At 62.0% G+C, this 23,183-nt stretch overlaps 1 protein-coding gene across 4 annotated transcripts in view; it reads right to left on the bottom strand.

The window, feature by feature from the left end:
• Positions 1–22,808, bottom strand: part of PTPRS (protein tyrosine phosphatase receptor type S) — a 93,210-nt gene extending 70,402 nt beyond the window's left edge. For 2 of the 4 annotated variants that reach the window (XM_043586287.1, XM_043586283.1), the window contains exon 1: positions 22,665–22,808. The gene's annotated coding sequence lies outside the window, so the exon portion shown is untranslated. The remainder of the gene's footprint in view (positions 1–22,664) is intronic. The other 2 variants (XM_043586281.1, XM_043586277.1) reach the window with 1 other exon arrangement.
• Positions 22,809–23,183: the final 375 nt, after the last annotated feature.

The raw sequence follows: 23,183 nt of genomic DNA on the forward strand, positions 1-23,183 counted from the left end.
GAGCCTGGAGCCTGTTTCCGATTCTGTGTCTCCCTCTCTCTCTGCCCCTCCCCCGTTCATGCTCTGTCTCTCTGTGTCCCCAAAATAAATAAACGTTGAAAAAAAAAATTTTTTTTTTTAAAAAGTGGATAAAACTGAGCAAAATTTAAAATTCAGTTCACACTGGCCACGTTGCCAGCATGGCTGGGGGGGGGGGGGAGGGGGGTCAGATGCAGCACATTTCTAGAGTCACAGAAAGTTCTGGGGGCCCCCGCAGGAGACTGAAGTCGGGGAGGCGGGAAGGGTGGGGGGTGGGGCTGCGTCGGTTCTGCTCACGGCTGCGTCCCAGGGCCTGGCACACAGCAGGTGCTCCGTACATGCTCTCTAAGGGACCGACTGAACACGCGAATGGCTTAAGCGACTCCGGGAAGCCCGGAGGGGCTGATTTGCGAGACGGGGCAGAGGCCGGAAGCCACCATCTGGGGCCATAAGCTGCGGTCTGACCCTGGGTCTCTACCTGGCTTGCAAACCAGCCGCCACATAAAGGACCGCTCCAGCCCCGAGGGCAGAAATGTGCCCACTGCTGCCCGAGCCATAGCCAGCCTCCACTCTGCAGCTGCCTCAGCTCTAGAAGGCGGCAGAAGGGGCACTCCCCATGCCAGGCCCGGTCCTGCCTGGCACCCCACCTCCCACCTGAAACCAGCCGCGGTTGGCTTCTTGGATCTGGCTGTGTCCTCTCTGCACTCGCCGGGTCCCCCCCCCCCCATCCTCCTCACCTTCTGCCACATCCCCAAATCCCTCATTAAATCTCTCATTCAACTGGCTCATGCCTCTCCCTTAAACTAATTTACTTTAGGAACTCGGCAATGCCGGGCGCTAACTGCCAAGCCTTGAAAGTCGCCAGAAAAAAAAATGGTTACAATGAAAATATGTACCCAGTTCTCCCATTTTCCTTGGATACTGTTGCTAAAGCCAGCAGCCGGGACGGTTATAAAGAGACTGGCAGGTGTTGGTGTTAAAGATCACTCTGCACCCGACTGAGCCTTTCTCCTTGAACTGTTGCAAAACGAAAGGGGAGTCACTGCTGGTCTGTGCAGCTCCGCGAGGCCCGATGCCTCCTCCATCACAGACCGCTCCCAAACAGCCCCATCCTGTGGCTGTGTCGTCCCCCCCCCCCCCCCGCCTTGCCCTGTCCCCACAGTGCTCTGTGGTCTCGAACAAGTCCTCACCGGCCCCTGGGCCTCAGCTTTCCCACCTGTGCAGAGGACTGGCTGTTCTGATGCCTGTGGGTTCGGGGGCCTTTAAAGATCACAGAAACTGAGGCACAGCCCAGAGAGGTGTCTGGGGCCAAGGTGGGTGCAGCCCTCGAATGACCTCCCTTGGGAAGGCGGGACCCAGTCTCGGTCACTGCTACACCGGGTGCTATCCTGAGTCCGGGGATCACGGCAGACGACCTGCGAGGGTTCTCTTCCAGGGAGGGACAGGGCCAAAGGCAGCCATGCAAAGACGGGAGTAAAGAGGAAGTTCCGGGCAGAGGGAGGTTATGGACATGTGCAAAGGCCCTGAGGTGGAAGCCGGTACACGGAGCTCTAGGGACTGAAGGGACTGGTGCAGCGGGGAGACGGGATGATCGGGATACGGGGTGGGGCATGTCCTTTGAAGAATGAACATATCTGACGGATGCACCATCAGCACACTCCCGTAACAACTCTCCTTTTGCACACGCACCTGCATTTATAGAGCACCTCCTGTATACCCATGTGCCAGGCTGAGCACAGGATGACCCAGGCGGCCCCTGCCCGACCTCAGGGAGTTCACCTGTGGAGGAGGCAGGCTTCCAGGAGGCGGTGAAATGCTCGCTAAGCACTTAGGATGTGCCGAGCGCTCGGAACCGAGCCGGGCACGCAGCAGATTGTCGCCGAGCGCGCTGGCTGTTACTCCTGGGCTGGGTGTGCAAGAAGCAGCTTGCTGAACCCCCTCAGAGCCTGCTACGGTGACCCTCCCACTCTCCAGGTGGGGAAACTGAGGCACGGGACTGGGGCCCACTAATGACCGGCGGAGCTGGGACTTGAACCCCAGCTGCTTCCCGACTTCTCCGGGCCTCAGTGTCCCCTCCCAGCCCTTGCTCTCCTGCCGCACCTCTCCAGTCACGGGGCCCCGGAATTCACAGCCTCTCTAACGGAGCCCATCGGGGGCTAAGCCGTCTACACTTGGGCAGGGGCTGGCTGCCACTTGGAGGCGTAAGGACAGACCACTGGCTCCCAACGTGGTATCTTTATTATTAGTCGTTAATCATCGCCCAGCGGCTGCCTCGGGCAGGCGGTGCTCCCTGGGAGCAGGGATGGGAGGGCGCACAGGCGCGCAGAAGGTCACCAGCTTGGGCTCGGCGAGTGTCTGGGGAGGTCTCACCACCAGGCCTTTTGCACCCTCTGTCCATCCGCCAGGAACGCTCTTCTCCTGAACCCTCTCTGGCTCCCTCTCCCTTGCCGCCTCTGTTCAAGCAAGGCATTCCCAGACCCTTTACTTAAAATTCTGCCTCATTCTGGCACTCCCCATCCCCTTTCCCTGAATTTTCTCTTTCCTAGAGCAATACACCAGCCCCTGACATCTGACGCGGGGTTTGTTTTTTTTTTTTCCTTCTTCTGTGCTTTGTTTATTCTCCCTCCCCAACTGGAGGGCTAGCTCGCAAGAGGGCAGGAAATTTGCTTTTTTTTTTTTTTTTTTTTAAATTCTTCCTGCCTGGAACACAGAGCAGCTGGCACACTGCAGACACATTTGTGGAAGGGAGGAAGGGAGAGTCCCTCTTCTCTGCCCCCAGAAGCCACCTCTGCTGCTGCTCGGTGCCCATCTCTGCGTATCTTTGCCACGAGGTCACGGAGCAGAGGTAACTCGAGAACCGAGTGAAACTGTATTATGTATCCTGTTTGTATCCTGTTTGTATCATTTCCCTGCCAGGCGCTCTTTCAAGTGACGCGGTATCTATGGAGCCCACGCATCATCCCCAGACCCTCTGCTCACCTGCTGTGCAATCCCCCCCTCACAGGGCTGCGCCCCTGTATCCCCGTCCCCTGCTGAATCCCCCCCGTCACAGGGCTGCGCCCCTGTATCCCCTGCTGATGGACCCTTAGGCTGCCTCCACTTTTCTCTCGACCTCACCCAATGCCGTGCTCAATGCGATTCACGAATCAATCAGTTGTCAATGCCTCCCAGGCCCCGCAGGGACCACCGTCTCCTTCTTGGCGCCCAGGGGGTCGGGGTGGGAAGGGGGCTGCGCGCTCCCTTTGGGCCTGCTCCCACCGCCCCTGGGAACTTATCCGACGGACACATCACAACAAAAGACTTAACAGCAACCCGAGTCCGCCAGCGGGGGACTGGCTCAATACGTAACAGGGCAAGGAAGCAAAGAGTGATGTACAAGTTTAGCATCTCTTCGCATCATGAGATTAGTATCACAGCTGTGAAAAGAAACGGGGAAGCCAGATGTACAATTATGAAATTACTTGTAAGATGCTATATTTTTTAAGTGGGGGGGGGGGGGGGAAAGACACCACCAAGGTACAGAACGGCCCGTAAAAGATGCTACCATGTGGTTAAACACAGGGATACACATCTACCCGCCCACTAAGTGCTCACAGATCTCTCTAGATAACCGGCCAAAATGGTAGCCATGCCCGGCAGCGGGTGGCTGTTGACGTTAAAATGGGATACAATGTATCGCTCCTCAGCCTTTTGGCTAAGATCAGGCGGAGGCCGGAATACAAGGGGAAACTCAAGGCCTCAGGTAGGCTAGCCACGTTTCAAACGCTCCCCTTCCAACGGCACTGGCAGCCAGGGGCCGCCTTATTAGGGACGCAGGTACAGAGCGTTTCTATCAGCGCGCGGCTGACGCTGGACAGATCCAGGGAGCGCGGGGGCGGGGCAAACTTCAACCCACAGGCCAAACGTGGCCCTCGGGCTGTTTGTATAAATAAAGCTTTATTGGCACACAGCCACACCCATCCACTCCCCTATTGAATCCCGTGGCCTTCGCAGAGACCTGCAACCTACAGAGCTCAAAAGCTTTACCCTCCGGACCTGTACAGGGAGTCTACTGACCCCTGTCCCAGAAGGAGCACGGTGGCCGCTTGCAGGGAAGGAGCGGGGAGGGGGGAGACACTGTCTCCACCGCGCATTTTTCCGTAAGCCCTCAACTGTGTCCCACGTGCACGGGTTCTCTGTCCAGAAAGATACATGAAAAATGAGAGACGTTTCAAAGCGGCCGTGCTTCATTGGTCTTCCTGCTGGTGGCGCCCAGAGGGTCTGGTCCCCCACCCCCACCCCCCGCCGTCGCCTCTCTGGATATCACAACAGCCCCAGACATTTCTGCCAAGCGAATGGACAAGGAATGGGATCTTGTGGTTTTCATTTGCGTCTCCTGGGCAAGAGATGGGGAATCTTTAAAGACGGATAAACGCTTGCCTGCTCATCGGCCGGGAGCCCCCAGACTCTCAAACGGTAGCAGCCGTCTGGGTCACCCAAGCATCCCACGTGGGGCCATGCAAACAGTCGGAGCCCAATAAATGTGTGTTGAGCGGAGGAAGGACTAAGGGAAACCGGGCCCAGGGCCACGCTGCATCACAAGGCGATGACGGTGGGCACTGAATGCCAAGCCAAGCATCCCCGAGGCAGTGCCCCCGATGGGACCAGTGCTGGTCTGGCGCCTGAGAAATGCCAGCCCGACAGCCTTCCTGGGGGCCTGCCCTCAACGGTGGGGAGTATGGGTGGGGCGGGAGGGGGGGGTCCCACAGCCACGGGGGGTGGGGGCAACCGTGGGCTCCAGGCCGGGAGAGGGATTATATATTCATCAGAATCTTAAACAAAAGCCCCGCGGCCGCCTGTCAGCCAGGCTCTGGCTTTTATGGTAATCGGCGATGAATTACCCACAATGCCCGGCCAAGCGCAAGTGGTTCTTGGCCCAGATCCTAAACTAATTTTTATATGTTCGTGTGTATATAATTTCGCTTGCTCCCTCCCAATCCTCGCCCATCATTAGCGGGAGCGTGGGGGGGGGGGAGGGGCGGGGGCAGGGGCAGAGGAAACCCTGGGTGTAAAAGGGAGGAGGCCGCTCACCGAGACCCCCGTCCCTCGAGCCCGCCTGGCACCAGGCCCCGGGTGCGCGGAGGCGGGAGGTGAGTGCCAAGCTGGAGCCCGGGGGAGCCTGGAAACCACCAAGAACTTGAAGCTGGCAGCCCTGGGGGTGGGAAACGCAGAGGGAGGAGGGAGAGGAGCAAGACAGGAGGGCGCGTGGGCCCGCAAGTGGGGTCCGTGCCCGTAGGCAAGCGCCTCAACCTCTCTGGGCCGCAAACCCGGCCCCCTTCGTCGTCTCCCACGGGAGGCCTCCAGCAAATTCCAACACGTTTGACCCGCGAGCCCCCCTGGAGCTTGGTGCTGACAGCACTCCAACCTCAGCCTTACCCGCCTCCTCCAGGAAGCCCGCTCCAACGCCTCCGGGAAGCAGCGGCCCCTCGGCCTTCTGGGAACTTTGGCGGGGGTGGCACAGGGGCCCCCACGCCTGCCCCCGCTGTCCTTGAGGAATCAGCTTGACCCCGGCTCGGCTCGACCCCCACCCTGCAGCCCCTGCTTCCCTCCACCCTCCTCTCCATCTGGTCCCGCCCCCGTCACCGCTCACCTGGACAAAGGTAGTCTCACTCCTCCTTGCCCCTCGCTGACCTTCACCCCCACCTCCGTCCCCCCCACCGCGGCCACCAGAGGGCGCCCGTGAGCCCCTGAGTCCCGTCTGCCCTCCTCTGCCCGCAGCGTTTCCAGGGTAAAAGGCCAAATGTGCCAGGTGGTCCACAAGGCCCTGTACGACCTGCCCCCTGCCCCGTCTCCCCCCTGCCCTCCCACCCCCCCCTCTCTCCCCTGAGCTCATTCTGCTCCAGCCACACGAGCCCCCCCCCCCCCCCCCCCCGCCGCTCCCTCCCATGAACAGGCCTGGTCCCGTCCCAGGGCCTTTGCAAAGGCTGTTCCCCCTAACCAGGAACACTTGTCCCCCAGAACCCCACACTGCTCACTCGCTCATCTCCCGCTGGTTTTACTGAAACGTCACCTCTTCAGGGAGGCCTGCCTTGATTCCACACTTAAAATAACCCCTACTCATCGTCTGCCCGCCCTCCCGTGGCTTTGTTTGTCTTCCAAGCAAGGCATTCAGCAGGAACCTAGTTCAAAACTTTGCTTCTCGTCCTTCTCCCCGCGACTCTCCACGAGAGCAGGATTTTTTTCTTTTTTTTAATATTTGCTTATTTGTAAGAGAGACAGAGAGAGGGAGACGGAGAGTCCCAAGCAGGCCCTGCGCAGGCAGCACAGAGCCCGAGGCGGGGCTCGAACTCCCGAGTGGCGAGCTCGTGCGTGACCCGAGCGGAAGCCAAGAGTGAGACGCTCAACCCCGGCTTTTAACTCTTGTCTGCTGCCCTCCGTTCCCAGCGCGTGGATCGGGGCCCAGCACGCAGACCGTGTTCAACAAATGCCCACCGGTGAATTTCCCCGAGAGACACTCCCGTTGCTCTCAACACTCCAAAGCCCTTCTCGGGGCGCGGGAGAAAAGTCGCAAGCCCCACGCCGTCCCCGAGGCACAAGTGTCTCCGCGGGGGCAGCCAAGGGAAGCGGACACCCGTTCCCGTCCCGCCAGGCTGTGCCAGGGGAGGCCAGCGGCTCCGTGCGGCCGACCGGGAGGGGCCCAGCTGCAGTCCGCACGGAACCTCAGAGTCGCGCCCGACGCCCGCGTGGGACCAGGCTCGGTCAGCTAAGCGTCCGACGTCAGCTCGGGTCATGATCGCACGGCTCGCGAGTTCGAGCCCCGCGTCGGGCTGGCTGCATCGGCGCGGAGCCTGCCCGGGATTCTCTCTCTCCCCGCCTCCCCCTCCGCCTCTCCCCTGCTCGTTCTCGCTCTCTCTCAAAACAAACAAACTTAAAGACAAGCAACAGTACTTGCTGACGTTTGAGACCCCACGCCGTGCGCCAGGCGTCGCTCGAGATGGTTCGCACGTTAACGCCGCGCCTAATCCTCTCCGTGTGGCAGAGGAGGAAACGGAGTCACGGAGGCGTCAGGCCACCCGCTCAAGGTCACAGGCTGGAGGTGGCGGAGGGGGATCTGGGGTGACAAAGGCCGCCAGCGGCCAAGCCTAACACCCGGTACACAGTCGGTGCCCCATAAGTGCCACGAAGGCGCCCGAGGACGAAGCAGACCGAGGCAGGGCTGTGCCCCAGTGGAGACAGCAGGGGGCACCAAGGAGTCAGTGGGACAACCGCGGGGAGAGGGGACCAGGCCTGAGCGATCCGTGCCAACGTGTGGGAAACTGGGCATCGGGGAGCGAGGCGCCTGGCCTGGAGGGGAACAATTGGCTGCCAATCTCATTTCCTATGGTGGCAGAGCCGGGCAGGCCTGGCCGGGGCCCACGGCTGGCACGGGGCCAGGGTCGGCAGGGACCTCCCCACCTGTCATCCATGATGTGTTCATCAAGAGCGAGGACAGCATCATAGCCATCCGCGGTGGCCGGCAGGAGGGACGCGAGGGGGCGCCTCGCGGGCGGGGAGGGGAGAGCTGGCCCAAGGTCAGCGTGGGCTCTGGCCAGCCTGTTCTCTCTCCCCGCCTCGGCTGGACCGATCCACCACTGAACCTGTGGTTTAGGGGGAACCCCGTGGCGGCAGGTCTGAGACCCTGGGTTTTCATGTGAATTCAAACCCCAGGCTCTGTTCCTTGCAAGCCACTTCCCTTCTGTGAGCCTCAGGTTTCCCATCTGCGACACGGAGTGGCTGGGACAACCTTCCCGAGCCACGCGCTTGAGGTTCAGAGCAAGGGGAGTCTGACCTGTGGCTCAGTCTCCTCCGGGCTCTGTGGCCTCAGGCAAGTGGCTTGAGCAACTTGGCTCCGCTTTTTTTCACCTAAAGAAGAAGACCCCTCGTTTGAGCACCTGGATCAAGCCATGCCTGCAGCTCGGCTATTCTGACATCAGCCTTCTCGGTTACGAGAGCCGATTGGTTCACTGGCTTTCTTAATAATGTGTTCGATTTGACTTTCTCCTTTCAGGCTGCGGGCTCGCCGTCCACCTGATAACGGAGCCTCATCAGTTGTGGGGCTGAGCCGAGGCGAAGAGAGAAACCCTGAAGGTTATCCCCGCTCAGCAGAACTTCTTGTAGGACTTCAGAAAGACCCAGACCTCTGGGCCTCCGGCCTTTCAGAATGCAGTCACCCCAAAGTGACGCCCACATGGCATCATCCAGATCAGGGACGGAGGGCGGCGCCTGTTTACTGAGCACCTGTCACGTGCCCACTGGCTTGAATGCCTAGCATGGACCCATTAACCTGACATCTACCGTGACCTCTTGAGTGAGCGCCTGCTGTGGCCGGCCCAGCGCCAGGCACGGGGGGACACTGTTACGTACGATATTTTCCCACAACCGGACGGGGCAGGGACCCCGGCCGGCGTCTCAGGTAAGAGAACTCAGACGCACACAAGCCTTTAAATGCGTGTGGCCGATCTATAAATTAGCGAAAGGCGATGGCTGCCAAGGGCTCTGGAACCAGCTGCACCCCAGCCGGGCCCGGCAGAGTCGGCCGGGAAGGCCAGCCGGCCACCAGGCGACACCTAGCTGTGTGACGCCGGGCAGATGCCCCGACCTCTCTGGGTCTCAGCGATCCCACCCGTCGAACGGCTAGAAGCGTCCCTCCCAGAGCTGTCGTAAAAATGAAACCCACGAAGCCTGCCTTCAGACTCTGTCCCAAATCTGCCTATTTGCCCCCGCTCCTCCGTCTCCGCCTGGTCCAGCAGCCGGACCCTCCTGCCTGAGCCACCTCAGACGTCACCCCTCCCAGCCCACCCTCCCGGCGGCCGCCTCCAGAGGGCGCCCGTGAGAAGCGGAGTCAGGTCCCCCCCCCCCCCCCCCCCCCCCCCCCGCTCCTCTGCCCACAGCCCTCCAGGACTCCCATCTCTCTGGGGGGAAAAGCCCAAGTGTTCCCTGAGGTCCCCAAGGCCCTGTCCCCTCCCTGCTCTCCCCAGAGCTCACTCTGCTCCAGCCGCACAGGCCCCCTGGCTGTTCCTCCAATACACCAGGCCTGGTCCTGCCTGCCCCAGGGCCTTTGCACAGACTGTGCCGTCTGCCAGACCGTTCTCCCCCCCACAGATCAACTTGGTTCCCTCCCTCACCTCCATCAGGGCTATCTCACACTGTCCCCTCTTCAGTGAAGCTGTCCCTACAACCCCGTTTAACATGACAACCCTCATCCCTCACTCCCAAATCCCCTTTTCTGCTTGCTTTCTCTCATCACCACCTAACACGACGAGTATTTTATTTGGCTCCTAGCGTCTTCCTGATCGGACCCTGAGTCCCACCCAGGCAGGTGCTTCCTCCCCTGCTGGGTCCCGAAGAGAACCCAGCGGCCGGCAGGTGTCCCAGAAACCCGGCCAGGTGACCGGAGGACAGAGGTGTGAGGGAGGCAGCGGCCGCCGCTGAACCAGCCGCCGAGCCTCCAGCGGAAGCTTCCACGCCTCCTCGCGGGCGGGGGCCCTTCCTGTCCCCGTGCGGGAGCCATCCCCGGACTCTGCCCCCTGCCCTTTCCTGAGCCGGCAGCCCGACACCTGCTGAACAGGGCAGGAAGCAGAGGCGGCCCCCACGGTGCCTGTGGCCCGGGCCGGGCACGTCCCTCCGGGCGTCATAATCCCTGCCCGGTGGGAGGCAGGGCCCGGAGGCTGAGCCAGGGCCTGGAAGCCAAACACACCGACAGACAGACTGGAGGAGCGTCTACCTCCCTCATCCCGTTCCCAGGCACAGCCAGCACTTGGAAGGCGCCCGACATTCGGTGGAAAAACGTACTATCTACAAGCGCGAGATGGCCCTCACTCTGAGCCCGGCCCTGCCCTAGGGTTTCTCCGTTGCTAACGCACCGGACCCCCCCCCCTCCCCAACCCGGCCAAGGACCCAGGGAGGGGAGGGTCTCCATTACCCCTATCTTACAGAGGAGGACACTGAGGCTGGGAGAAGCGAAGTCACAGCAAGAAAGCAGCAGCTGGGCCTCAAAGCCAGGCCATCTGGTCCTCGAGTCCGGTTCCTAACCACGGTCTACGCGGTCTCAGTCAATGACGAGAATAAACATGGCAGGAAGAGGTCCGTGACGTCTCCGGAGCTTTGGCTGTGTACTCGGCCGGGAGATGAGGGGAAACCGCGGGGGAGGCGCCTCTCCCAGCTGCCTCCTGACAGACGAGCCAGCGGGATGGGCCCATTTAAAGGATGAGGACAACTGAGTCCCTGAGGGGGGAAGTGATTTCCTCAAGGTTCCCGGGAGTGGCAGGTACAGAGCTGGTGCCACATTGACACCACACCCTCCCCTCCGCGGGGTGGCGGGCGTCATTTCAGAGGGACTGAATACCGCGAGGTTGGCTCACATCTCGAGAACACCCACCGTGGGCCGGGCCCCGAGGGGACGCCCGCAGGCATCTTGTTTCCAGGTGGATAGACTGAGGCACAGAGAGATTCGGCCATCTGCCCAAGTCCTTACCGTGACGCCCCCATTCCACAGGCGGGTAAAACCAAGGCCCCGAAAGGTCCCACCCTGTGACCAAACCCCGATAGGTCCCCTTTCCAAACACACACACACACACACACACACACACACACACACACACACATGCTTCAAGGGAGTGTCCCCAGGGCCACGCAGCACACAACCCAAAGGACGGGTGTCAGGGGTGGGACACCGGCCCTGTGGATGGCTGGGCATCCTTAGGCATAAAAGGGAGGAAAAACACCGAGCACCAACATATTTTTAAAAATCCCACAGCAATAAGGAGGCCGGCCCGTCAGCACGGCGTCACCACCGTGGGCAGGCAGAGGAACCGAGGACGCGGCTATTTTAAAGGGGCTATTTCTGGAGGCGAGGTGAGAACGCGGGGGCGGGGCGGGAGGAAGGATCAGGAGCTCCGCTGGGACCCACTTGCCAGTGAACCCGCCGACTCTGGGGGGCGGAGATGACAGGGGAGAGCTCGGGCCACGGCCATCGGCCTCCTGGGGAAGCCTCAGGCCTGCCTCTCTCGCCCCCCCGCCCGGGGAACAGAGACCTGTTCACGCAACACCCGTGCGCTGAGCCCTACTGTGTGCTCACCGGCTGCTGTGGCCACCAGGGAGGAGACGCCTCCCCCGAGGAGCCCCGGCCAGAGCGGGAGGCAGATGGTAAGATACATACGGCAAGGAGCTCCCGTCAAAGCAGAGGGGGTCACGGGGGGAGATGGGCGGCAGAGGACAGACAGGCCACGCTTTGCAAATGATAATTTTACCGACCGCCGTGCAGATAGTAACGGGGAGGGCACGGAAGCCTCACTTAACAGGGAGCGGAGACCTGAAGGACACAGAAAAGGGCACTGTGTCTGGAGGCTCACATACTACCCCTGTTAGGACCAAGCCGGGCTGCGGGAGAGGCGTGATTTCTCTCCTATATAAAAGGAAGCTCCCAGGGTGGCCTTTAAAGGCCAGGGGGCCCACCTCACGATGTTTGGGACCCAGGATCCTTCATCGGTTTGTTTCTCCGTTCTTATCCATGATACCTGCCTCCTGGGCCAAAATGGCTGCCTGGATGCCTACCATCACCTCTATATTCCAGCTGGTGGGGGGTTGGGGGAAGAAGGGAGCATGTGCTACGCCCTTCGATGGCATTTCCAGGAAATTCCATTCATTTATCCCACTGGACAGATCCGAATCACGTAGCGCAGACCAGCTGCAAGGTGTACTGGGACGAACGTGTGTGTGTGGCCCGAGGGGGTCAGCTCTCAGGTTTCCAACCAGTGCGTCAGAATTCAGCCCCGGGGGAAGAAGAGGGAGGTCCCAGGGCCAGCCGGCTGCCTCCAAGGCCTCCAAGCCTGGATGGTTTTCACTCACCCCTGGGTCTGCCTCCCCAAAGACTCCAAGGTGGGCAACAGCGGCCAGAGCCCAAGTTCAGATCCTTCACTTCACAGCCCCCCAAAGGCAGGACCCCAACCCACGGTCTGTGCTCCCTGAACGCCAGGGCCCGAGGCACCTGCCGTCCGCCATCGTGGCTCCTGCCTGCCCGGGGAGGCCGCCGGGCCAACCCATCTCCTTCTCCCCAGTAAACAACTGTCAGGGAAAATAAATAGTTTGTAATAGGCTCATTAATTGAATTCAGGGAGAAGGAACCTTCTCCCCAGGCCGCTGGGAAAGAAAACTCTGGATGCCACGGGGAAGTCCAAGCATCTTGGTCGGAAGGAAGGTGGGAGGGGACCCAGGCGCCCCGCACGGCCGGGGGGGACCCCCCCCCACACACACACAGGTCCACCGCATTCGGGAACACTGACACAACCAGCAAGGGGGCCGCTCCGTCCCGGGCTCCCTCCAGCCCGCCGAGGGGTGAAGTCTCCGGTGGGTGCTAACGCGGCTTTAACGCCTCAGTAACCCTTGGCCTCTGCTCTAAGCCTGCAGCGGCAGCAAGATAATTTAACGTCGGGGTTTTTTTTTTTTTTTTTTGCTTTGTTTTTTGGCTTTTTTGTTTTGTTTTGTTTTGTTTTACTCTCACATTTATTTTTAAGGTTTCACCTACTTATGTCAAGGACGTATCAGGTTCCCGTTCACGAGAGTAAGACATAGTTTTCTCTTTTAAGCTTTAAAGAGAGAGAGGTTTAAAAAAAACTATCAGGTCGTCAGGAGGACCAGGCAGCCGCAGCGAAAGGTACATATTACGACGGCGGGTGGCTGAAATTTGGGGGGTGGCGGGCAGAGCACTGGCCAGGGAGTCCAGGGGCCTCGTGCAAGGGCAGGACTGACCCCCCAAGGCCTCCGAGGCCCATGGCCACGCTGGCGCGATGGGTTTCCCCACTGCGGCCCAGGGGGGTCCTGGGGTAGCCTCGTGCCCCCATCAGTCGCAGGGTCAGCATGACAGGTGCTTTCGTCCGCCCCCGGGCTGGCCACCGGCTCTGGGCCCTGCGGCGGGGAGGCTCCAGACATGACTTGACACCCTTGGGAGAAGCCAGACGCGGACCCAAGCGCTTGCCAGCAGCCCCGAAGCTTTTGTTCCCCAAAGTTCTGTGTGCAGGTCCCCCGATTTGCTCCCACAAGCCATTAATCATCACCATATGGTTCCGGACGATGCCGGGAGCCGCTTCCCCGGGGGGCCCTCCACACACCAGCACGTTCCAGACACGCTCAGCAGGGACTCTTCCAACCTCCCAAGAGACCGGCTCACTCCCATCTTATGGACGAAGAACAGAAAGCCCAGCCCAGGGACACGCTGCTCCGGGGGCCAAGCCAAGACCCGAATGCGGGTTCTGAAACGCCAAACACGGTCCCCCAACGAAAGCCCGGCCTGTTCCAGGGGGCTCCGTGGCAACTTCTCTGCCCGTCTGGCCACACACGCAGAGTCTCAAATGCACATCAGGGCCGGCTGAGTCTTAAAATCGCCTGGCCCCACTACAAGGCACTTTGGGGGATCCCTGGCCTTTGGGCTTCTTACCTTCTCCCCAGGATGGTAAGATCAGAAACCTCACAGACTGTTTCGGGGCTCCCTGGCCCCCTGACACCGATCCTCAGGACCCCTGGATCTCAACAGCCGCCCATGGCTGCTTCGGCGCCAGACATCTCAGACACGTAGAGACTCAGAGAGGGCAAGCAACTGGAGGAAGTCACACAGCGCCCGCCCTGGGGACCTGCTCTCCTGGCCTCCCTGCCCGGGGAGCTGCTGACGCAGGGCCCTCCCCCACCACGACCTGCGCAATCTGGGCAACGGGACACGCCGACACGAGTGGGAGACGGCAGTGGCTCCCGAAAGCCAGGTGGGCTGGTCCAAGGAGAGCGCTCGTAGAGCTCCCGTTCCGGAAGGGGCAGACAGACAGCATACAACGACAACCGAGAAAGCAAACGCGAGGGCGCTGGGGACGCCGGCAGGAGACTTAAACCGAGGGCAGACCTTCCTGGTCTGCACAGGAGTGATGCCCCCACCCAGAAGAGGCTCCCCACTCCTTCCAGTGTCTCATCCCACCCCATGCCTCAGTTTCCCCATCTGCAAGATGGGGCGACGGCTGCTACCTCCTAGGGCCACTCTAAGGATGCAAGGAGCAAACAGCAAAGCCGGAGAGAGGCCAGGTGCAGGGCGCGGGCTGCACAAAGGGATCCAACGCCTGTTGGGGCAGTTTCCCCTCTGCTGGGGTTTTCTGGGAAATCGTAGGTGGGGGGGGGCTCTGTGCTCACCTGCCCTGATTCCTCGTGAAGTCGCGGGGCGGGAGGGCACAGCCACACAGCCCCTATTGGTGCAACCTGGGTCCCCGCTGCGAGGTGAACACGACACCACTTAATCCCCGTGATACAGCAGGGCAAGACGCACCCCCATTTTATGGATGAGAAAGTCAAGGCTCAGGGTGCAGGGAGTCACGGGTCGCCTCAGCCAGCTGGGAGGGACCGCGTGAGGATTCCAGCTCAAGAGTGTGCAGGCCTCCATAAGCCGTGCCCGGTGAGGGCAGAGTCCAGGCTCCCAGGGCCAGGTAGAACAGCAGAAAAGAGGCCTGGACGGGGCGCCCCTCCGTGTTCCGGAGCCAGGAACCCCAGCCAGCCACGCTTTCCAGAATCCATCCATACGTCAGGGGCAATTACCCGCTTCTGAAAATCAATCGGGCAAGTGGGGCCGGGACAGGTGTGCGGCGGGACCCCATCAGCAGTCCCGGCACGATGGTGTGAGCGTAGGAGGCTGGCGGTCACGGGCACGCCAACGGCCGTCCTGCCTCATTTCTCCCGCCGCCACAGGTCTTGGGCATGAATCGCGGTTTCTGAACCTCAGCGCTATTGACAGCTAGGGCCAGATCATTCAGGGGGGCGTCTGGGCCCTGGGGGGGGGGGGGGGGCGGGCCGAGCGGCATCCCTGGCCCCACGCACTCGGTGCCAGGAGCCCCCCACCCCCAGTGCTGACGATCACAGATGTCCCCAGACACGGCCCGGGATCCGTGAGTTACGAACGATAAACCCTGCAAATGACGCTGGTGACCAATGGCCCGGCCCCAGACCAGACAGGTATGTTCCGGAAAAGATGAGAGCGTGAGCCCCGGGTCCTGTGGCCAGAAGATAATTCACAGCTCTGCCCCACGGGACAAGCCGGCTCCCTCTCTGCACGGCATTTCATCTAAGTCAAGTTTATCATCATGACCGATATTAATATAATCAGAGCCAACGTGTATCGAGCGCGAACACTGGCCCGGGCGGTCCTCAGCCCTCCCCCGCGAGTTATCTCGCCCGGGCCTCTCAACCCAGCCAGGTGGCGGTGACTCTGACCCCCGCACTGCCTCCCAGGAAACCGAGGCTGAGGCACAGCAAACGAGGGTCGAGGTCACAACCGGCAGGTGGAGGTGTTTTAAGGAAAGGAATGGTCCAAGGATGCAAAATGTCATCGGGATTTCTGGTTTTTCTCAGAAGAACCAGGAGATCAGGCCGTGGAGACGTTTGGGGCCGGCGGCGGGAGGGGGGGGGGGGCCTGCCGGGCGCACGTCACCCAGAGGCATCACCTGCCCAGTCCTGATGGGCACTGGGGTTTGAGAAGGACATGCCTGACCCGCCTTCCTGCCTCAGTTTCCTGCTCCGGACTGGGGTGAGTCTGACAGTCAGATGTCCCTGCAGTCAGGTGTGGCTGGCTGTGTGTCGGGGGCCAGCTCCTCTCCCTCTCTGGGCCTCGGCGGGACAGCTGTTTCACACGGTGTTTCCCCAGCTCCCAGGTCTCTGTTGGGAGTGACATTCACGCCCAAGCTCTCGGGGACGTCCAGCAACCTCTGGCCACACTTGTTTAAAGGTCTTTTTCTTGCCTATTTACGTACTCAGTCTCCCCCAGTAAACTGCAGGGTCCAAGGAACACGGAACCTCGAGACTGCCTCGCTTACTGCTGTATCCCCAGAATTTAAATTTAATTTGCTTTTCTTTAAAACAAACAAACAAAAAAGGGCAAAGAAGGTACACGGGGCTTTCGGTCTGCGGGGCAGATTTTAGTTCCGACGTCCCTCACGGAGATCTCAGAGCTGGAATTCGAACCCAGAGTCTGGCTCGGGAGCTCTCCAGCGGCCAGCATTGAACAACTACTCGCCGAATGCATGAACTCGTGAATGAATGAATGAATGAATGAATGAATGAATGAATGAATGCAGGCTCTTGCACCCGAGCCTGCAGAGTGACCCCTTTCCAGGGCGGCCCTCAAAGCCAAGACCTCTCCCTGGGCACTCGCTCAGACCCGCCACGGGCTTTGCAAGCCGATGGGGGGGGAGGGGGCCACCACTTGGGGTCTCAGAGCCTCCCCAGGCAGCCGCCTGCCCTCCCCGCCTGCCTGGCCGGGCCTCCCGCGCCTCCGGTCCTGCCGCAGAGGTGGGGTGGCCTTGATTAGGCAGCCAGTGACGGGGAACGCCCCAGTTTGCAGGGACTGAGTCATCCTGACATGTCTCCCGTGCTGGACCCCATCGAGGGGCTGCTGGGGAGCCCCTGCCAGGCAGGCCTGGCCACGTGACAACGCGTTGCTTTACCCGTATTAACCCACCCAGTTCCCCCAACGACATCGCACGACGGGTACCCATTAAAATGGGAATCGAGTAACTGGCCCCCGTCACGCAGCCAGAGCGGGGATGCGGGCCCCAGGGAGCCCCGGTCCCGCGTCTGCGCTCTCGCCCTCCGAGGAAGGAGCCCTAACGTCTCCCAGGTGCCCCAGCAGGTGGACCAGCATCACTTCTCTGACAACCGGGCAGAGCCAGCCGCCTGTCCCCGGGAGTTGAGGTTTCGGGTTCCAGCATCCGTTGGCCCCGGCAAAGATTCCTTGCTGTGTCGCTCCTCCGTGCGACCTCAGGCCAGCGGAAGACCTTCCCGTGCCTCAGTTTCTCCCTCTGCAAAACGGGGCTCTGAGCACGAAAACTGCACTAACGGGGGCGGGGGGCGGTGGGGAGGTTAAAGGCGACGAGGACGCTCCTGATAATGCTTGCTCAGCAAAGGGCCTGGCGCGGGAATCCGCTCCAAATCAGGCGGGGCGGCTATTATCATCCCCCCGACATCCCCTCATTTGCTGATCACGGGGTTAATTATGAGCGGCATTAAATTATACACACACAGACGCGTCGACCTCGCTTCCCCAGAACCCCTGAATTACTACCCAGGCGACAGCACGACAATAGAGCATCTTCCCAGCCCCTCTCCACGCAGCCTGCCTCCGTCCAAGGGTCCTGGGCCTCTGGGGCCGAGGCCGTGGTGCCACGCGGGGTCCTGGGGTTGTAGGACCCACACAGCCAGCAAGGGTCCCCTCCGAGACCCGAGGGAGGTACTTTACCCGAAGCATCTCACGTCCCCGGCTCGCCGCGAAGCGGGCTATGATCGTCCCGATTTTAGAGACGGAAGACACAGAGAGAGGTCAACCAACCTGCAAGCCTGCACAGATCCAGCAGGACAGGGGCGGGGGCACAAGTCAGGACCCCGGAGCCAGAGGCAGAAAGAACCTCATTTTGCAAGCGAGGAGGCTCCCGTACGGAGAGAGGTGAAGGGGCAGAGGCGAGGCCACACGCAGGGGGGAGAGAGGAAGGAGGGAACCCGGCAGGAAAAGGTGGGATTTTCGGTTCCCCCGGTGGGACAGGAGACTCCCGGCCTTCCTAAGAGAGGCTAAGAGCAAAGACTTAAACAAACACACATGAAACTCAAAAGCCGCAAACACCACCCAGGGAGCTGGGGACAAAATGGGCCCCTTGAAAAAAAGACACACTGGGGATTCAACCCCAGTGAAGGCAAGGGAGAAGGAGGCACAATCCAGGAACCCAAGCTCCGAGACACCCCTGTCCCCCGCCCACACACACACACACACACACACACACACACCCCCGAGGACACCAGGGTGTGAAAGGCAACACAACGCCAGACAAAAACCCGGTGTATTTTCAGGTACGGAACCCCTCTGGCCTGGATTCCGGGGACAGAAAAGGCGATTCGCGGGAGCCCAGAACAGGACCCCCACCCCCCAAGCCCACCTCTGGCCGGGCCAGGCCCCCCCCCCCGGAAGGGGCGGGGGACCAGCGTCTCGTCAGAGGAGGGTACGGAGAGACAAAAGTGTGGCAGTGCAAAAGTCGAGGCCCTGTCCATGAGTCACGCCCGCCCGCTCGTTAATTTTCGCCTTTGCAGAAGTGTAAGCCAATTGATTTTTCATATTCCCCACGCACAACCCCCCCCCCACGCTTCTGAAATATCAGCCAGAGACGAGACAGAAATAAATGGTACGTCGGGGTTCTTTTTTTTTTTTTTTCCTTTTTTTTTTTTTCTTGAGTGTCTTTTCTTTCCTTAAAAAAAAAAAAACAAAAAAAAAAACCCACATACTACACTTGACGGCTTGGGCTTCGAGGAGGCTGGGTGCGGGTGGGGGGTGGGGGTGGGGGTAACAACCTGGACCCCAGGGCTGAGACCCAGGCATCTGGGCTTCCTGTGTAGCTCAGAGCTAGGGCGTCCCTGTCTCTGGGCCGTCCCTCCTGCCCGTGACGGGGTAGCGTGCACTTGACCCTTGACCCTCTGCCAGCACCCCGTGCTCCCCACCCTGCGAGCCGAGCAGGCAGCTTTCTGGTGGCCGACCAAAGCCAGGGGAGGACAAGACAAAATTTTCCAAACGCGTGAAAAGCCCTGGTACCCTCATCCTCCCCCGGGGCAGGCAAAGGTGCGACACCCGTCCACGGCCCCGATCGGCACGGGGAATCCTGTGCGGGCAGGACCGCGATGCCCTCGTCTCGTCCCCTGCTTGTCCCCACCAGAGGCTGGGCCCACCCTGCCCGGCTGGCAGCTGGGGTGTCTCCCATTACCCGACCCGGGGAATCGTTTGCTGAGGGGAAGGACAGAGCAAGGGCGGTCTGAGCCACCTTCGCTGGAGAGGGGTGGCCTCCTCCTTGCAAATCCTGGGAGAGGGGGTGCCCGCCCGTGGGAGGGGGTGCCGGGAGGCTGGCCTGGCTGCGCAGGAGAGCTGGGGACCCTGGCATCTCAGCACGAGAGTCTCCCTCCAGAAGCACGAGACCTCTGGAGAGGGACCACGGACCGCCACTCGCCCACGGAGTCCACTCCACTTCAAGAACCTTCCGCGGGCTCCGAATGACTTCGCAAATGGAGCTAATGCAGTGGAGGGCGGCGGGGGGGGGGGGGGGGGGGGGGGGGGGGGAGATCGCTCTCAGTTGAAAACATTAAGCTTTGTCAATTATCCCCCAAACCCGCCGGGTTTATAAATATCCACCTTTATTTTTAGGGTTTTCCTCCCAATCCCGAACCCTCTAAATGTCCCCCTGTTCCCCCCCCACCCCAAGCACGCGGTAGCTGTACTAAAGTCACGGGAAGCAGGTGAATGCAGGGCTTCTGTGAAAAAGCTACACTGTGCCTTGGAGCTGCATCGTCCCCACGCATCCCTTGCCCCTCGTCCCTCCCGGGCCACCTAACTGACCATCGGTGGGGCCACACGGCTGCTGGAGTAGTCAGCAAAGCCACAGGTCTCCCGGCACCGGCCTCCAGGAAGCAGCAGCTGGAGGTGAGGGCTGTGCTCCCAACACCTGTGACTCGCTCCCCAGTGCTGACCCAGAAGGCAAGCGGGGAAACCGAGTCATGCCCCGAGTCACGCCTGGGAACCCCAGGCACAGCCCCCAAGCTCCTCACGGGGTGACCCAGAGAGAAAATAGATGGACAGCGATGGCTCCAGAAATGCCCACCCAGATGCTACCGCTATATCCCCGAGGTCCAGGGAGCTCCTCCCTTGCACCTGCTCCCCAACACCCCGGTCCAGCGCTACGGTCCCAGTGTTGGGAGAGAAATGCCTTAAGTCTCCACCTGCGACCCACGGACATTTCGTGAAGACGCCTGGAATCCCCTGGGAAGCAGAGAAACAAGAAAGGCGCTCAGAATCTCCGCTGGAGGGGACAGGGACAGAAGCACGGTCAACGCGCAATGACTTGTGCGGGCAGCAGGCAGGTGCCTGGCTCTCAGGGACCCTCTCCCTGCGCCGCCCCCACCCCCCGGAAGGGATCCAGGAAGAGGAGGGATCCCCCAGGGGCCCAGCCACCACCCCGGCAGCGTCCTCCAAGGCCATACCCGGCCACGCCAGAATGTCCGTCCCGTCTCCTGTCTCCTGCAGGGGGTGGCGGGTGGGCCAGGCCACTGGCGTGACAGCACCAGCCCCGCTCATCCCCTGGGGGGCCGATGTCATCGGCTGGGGTGGCAGGAATAGAAAAGCACATGAGCTCACCAGGCAGGCCGGGTCTCCCGCGACGATTTGTTTGCCTGAGCCCAATTATACCAACTCTCAAGGCAATCGAGGATGGCGGGTGGCATCCCCCAGGGGGCTGGGGGGGGCCCAGGCCCCAGGCAGAAGTGCACCGTCATGGTGAAGGTGCCCCCCCAGGCCCAGGGGATTGGGCAGGAGGATGCTTTCTGGAGAAGAACGGAGACACACACAGACAGCAAGGCAGCCAGAGATGCTGGGCGGAGGGCACTGCAGGGGGCAGGGGGCAGGGGGCAGGGGGCTCCGGCTCGGAGACCCAGGACCAAGTTGGTGGGCTCTGGGGTGCGGGGGTGGTGAGCAGCCGCCCCCAGCCCCAGCTGCCTGCCTTCAGCAGCCAAAGTATCAGCTGGCAGAGGAAGAAGAGAGCTGAGGGACAGAAGGCGGGCGAGATTGGCAGGAGGAGGGGGGCACAAAGGAAGGGACCCTGGGAGGGGGAGGGGAGTTATGCAAATGGCAGAAATCGACCGAATCCCTCGGCCATTAATAAAAGCTCCAGCAACAGCGGCTGGTATCACACAAGAGTAGAGGCGCAGACGGGCTCTCTCTTCTCACGGGCGGAAGGCGGCACAGAGGGAGAAGCAGGTCCCCCAAACAAAAGGGGCCCTTGCCCCCGGCACCCCAGGAACAGCAGTGATGGGGGACACGGAGGGAAAGCTAGAACACAGGCGGCCAAAGTCTGGGCCCAGGCCGCTGGGGCCCAGAGCAGGCTGGTACCTGTCCTTGGGACTCTCGGGGACCCTCCAGCTTTGTCCCCGCTGCTTAGACTGTTAACACACAACCTGGACACCTCAGACACCCCCCTTCACTAGCTAGGGTGGCCAGGCTAATTTTTCAGGGGGGGTGGGGGATTGGCCGGTGATAGGAGGACCCCATGCTCCGAATGGGGACTCCCTCGGATTGAGGTGGGGGAAATGGGGAATCCCAGTTGAGTCTAGGGAGGGGAGGGGAGGTGTCCCCCAGTTGGAGGCGCTGGGGAGGTTTGTTAATTTGGGAAATGAGGTCCCTAGGGGGTGACGAAATGTGATGAAGGGGCATTCTCAAAAGCGGCACAGGTACGGTACCACAGGAGAATTTGAAATAAGGGGAAGGGTCACTAAGAAGGAGGTTCCAGATTTGGGGGGGGAGGGGGGATAGGAACTGTGGCTGAAAAAAAAAATCGCAGTTTGCGGAAGGGTTCGCTGATTTGAGAATTCTGGAAAAAAAAAACAGCTTTAGGGGAGTTCTCCGATTTAGGGGGTTTTCATGGAGGAAAGTGTCCACGATTTAAGGGGTGCTAAGGGGGATCCTAAATTTCGGAGAGATTTCCATAAGGAGCAATGAACTTGGCCGCAACCTGGCCAAAACCCCTGCGCCCAGGACTCCGGCACCCTAACTCCGGGGGGGCTCTCCTGAGGGCACGCCCCCCAGCCCCCCCTAACCCGGTTCCGACGGCTCCGCCCCCCCGGATGACGTCACCTCCCCTCCCCCCCCCCGCCGCCCCTAAGGGGGCTCCCGGGGCGCGCAAAACCCCCCGGGCTGCTGGCTCCAGGGGCGGCTTCCCCTCTCCCGGGATCCCCAAGGGGCCCCTAGCGCCGCGGACAAGTCGGGGACCGGTGCGCGCGCCCGTCCGTCTGTCCGCCAGAGTCCCTGGGGCTGGGGGCTGAGCCTCGCCCCGCCTGGGGGGGCTGGGGGGGGGCGCCGGGGCCGCAGAAGGGTGGGGCAAGGCCAGGGTGTCGGAGGGGCGGCCCCCCCTCCCCAGGGATCGACGAGGCCCGGAGGGCGCTAGGGTGAGACGGTGTTGAGTCGGAGGTCTCCAGGGGAGGGGGACTGGAGAGCGAGGGCGGCGGGCAGAGCAGCCGCCCTGGGCGCACCGGCCGGTCCGCCCTCGCTCCCAGCTGGAGCCACCCGTCCCGGGCTGGTCTCCACTCGGGGCGCCCGCGAGCCCCCACCCCCACCCCCGGCACAGCGCCCCCTGCCTCCAGGACCCGCCCGGGGAGCCTGGCCGGGAGCCGCCGGGGCCAGCTCCCCCTCCGCACACACGCGCGTCCCCCCCTCCGCGCCTCTGCCCCGCCCGCAGCCCGGGGTGGTGCAGCCGGCGGCGCTGGGCAGCTTCCAACGCCGCGCTCCGGGCGATTCCAGCCCAGCCCCCTCCCCCGCCGCGGCGAAGCCCCCCAGCCCCGCCCGCAGAGCCCTCCCCGCGGCCCCTACCCGCCCCGGCCCAGCCCCTCGGGGGCATTGTTCGGACGCCGCTAGCCAGGCGCAGCGGCTGGGCGTGCAGCCGGCTGCAGCGGAGCATCCTCCGAGCACAATGGCCGTGCAGGCTTTCCCGGCACAAAGCCGGCGCGCTGCCCACTCCGCCGCCTCCGAGACCCCCCACTGGAGCGGCTGCAGGTTTTTTTGCACTCGAATGCACGTTTCTTTCCCCCTTTACCTGGAGGCTGGCTGGGCTGGGCTCCCCCGGCTCTGCCCCGCTTCACATCCTGGCTGTTGCATGGGATTCGAGCGGAGCCCGAGCGCCAGCGGCTCCCGGCGTGCGCGCGCCGGCCGGGCTGCCGGGCGGGCGGCGCGAGGACACTCACTGCGGCTCGCGCTCCCCTCGCGCCGGATCGCGCGCCCCCCCAGCCGGTGACGTCATCCCTTCCGCCAGCGCCGCCGCCGCCGCCGCCGGCCGGGGGCGGGGCCGGGGCGGGGCCGGCCCGCGCGCGTCACTGCGCAGCCGCGCGGCGGCCACGCCCCCCCGGCCAATGACACGGCGTGGGTTGGTCACGTGCCCCCGGGGCGTTTAAAGGTCCGCGAGAGCACGTGGGGCGCGGGGCGCTGGGTTACGCGGGACGCGTGGGCGGTGGCGTCAGCGCGAGGGACTCCTCCGACCCCGGTTTCGCGTCCGAGACCCCGGACGCTTGGCATCTAGGGCGTGGCGCCTGCCAGGCCCTGCTTTAAATGCCGCTGC

The sequence above is a fragment of the Prionailurus bengalensis genome, chromosome A2 (assembly GCF_016509475.1).
Source record: "Prionailurus bengalensis isolate Pbe53 chromosome A2, Fcat_Pben_1.1_paternal_pri, whole genome shotgun sequence".
Lineage (NCBI taxonomy): Eukaryota > Metazoa > Chordata > Mammalia > Carnivora > Felidae > Prionailurus > Prionailurus bengalensis.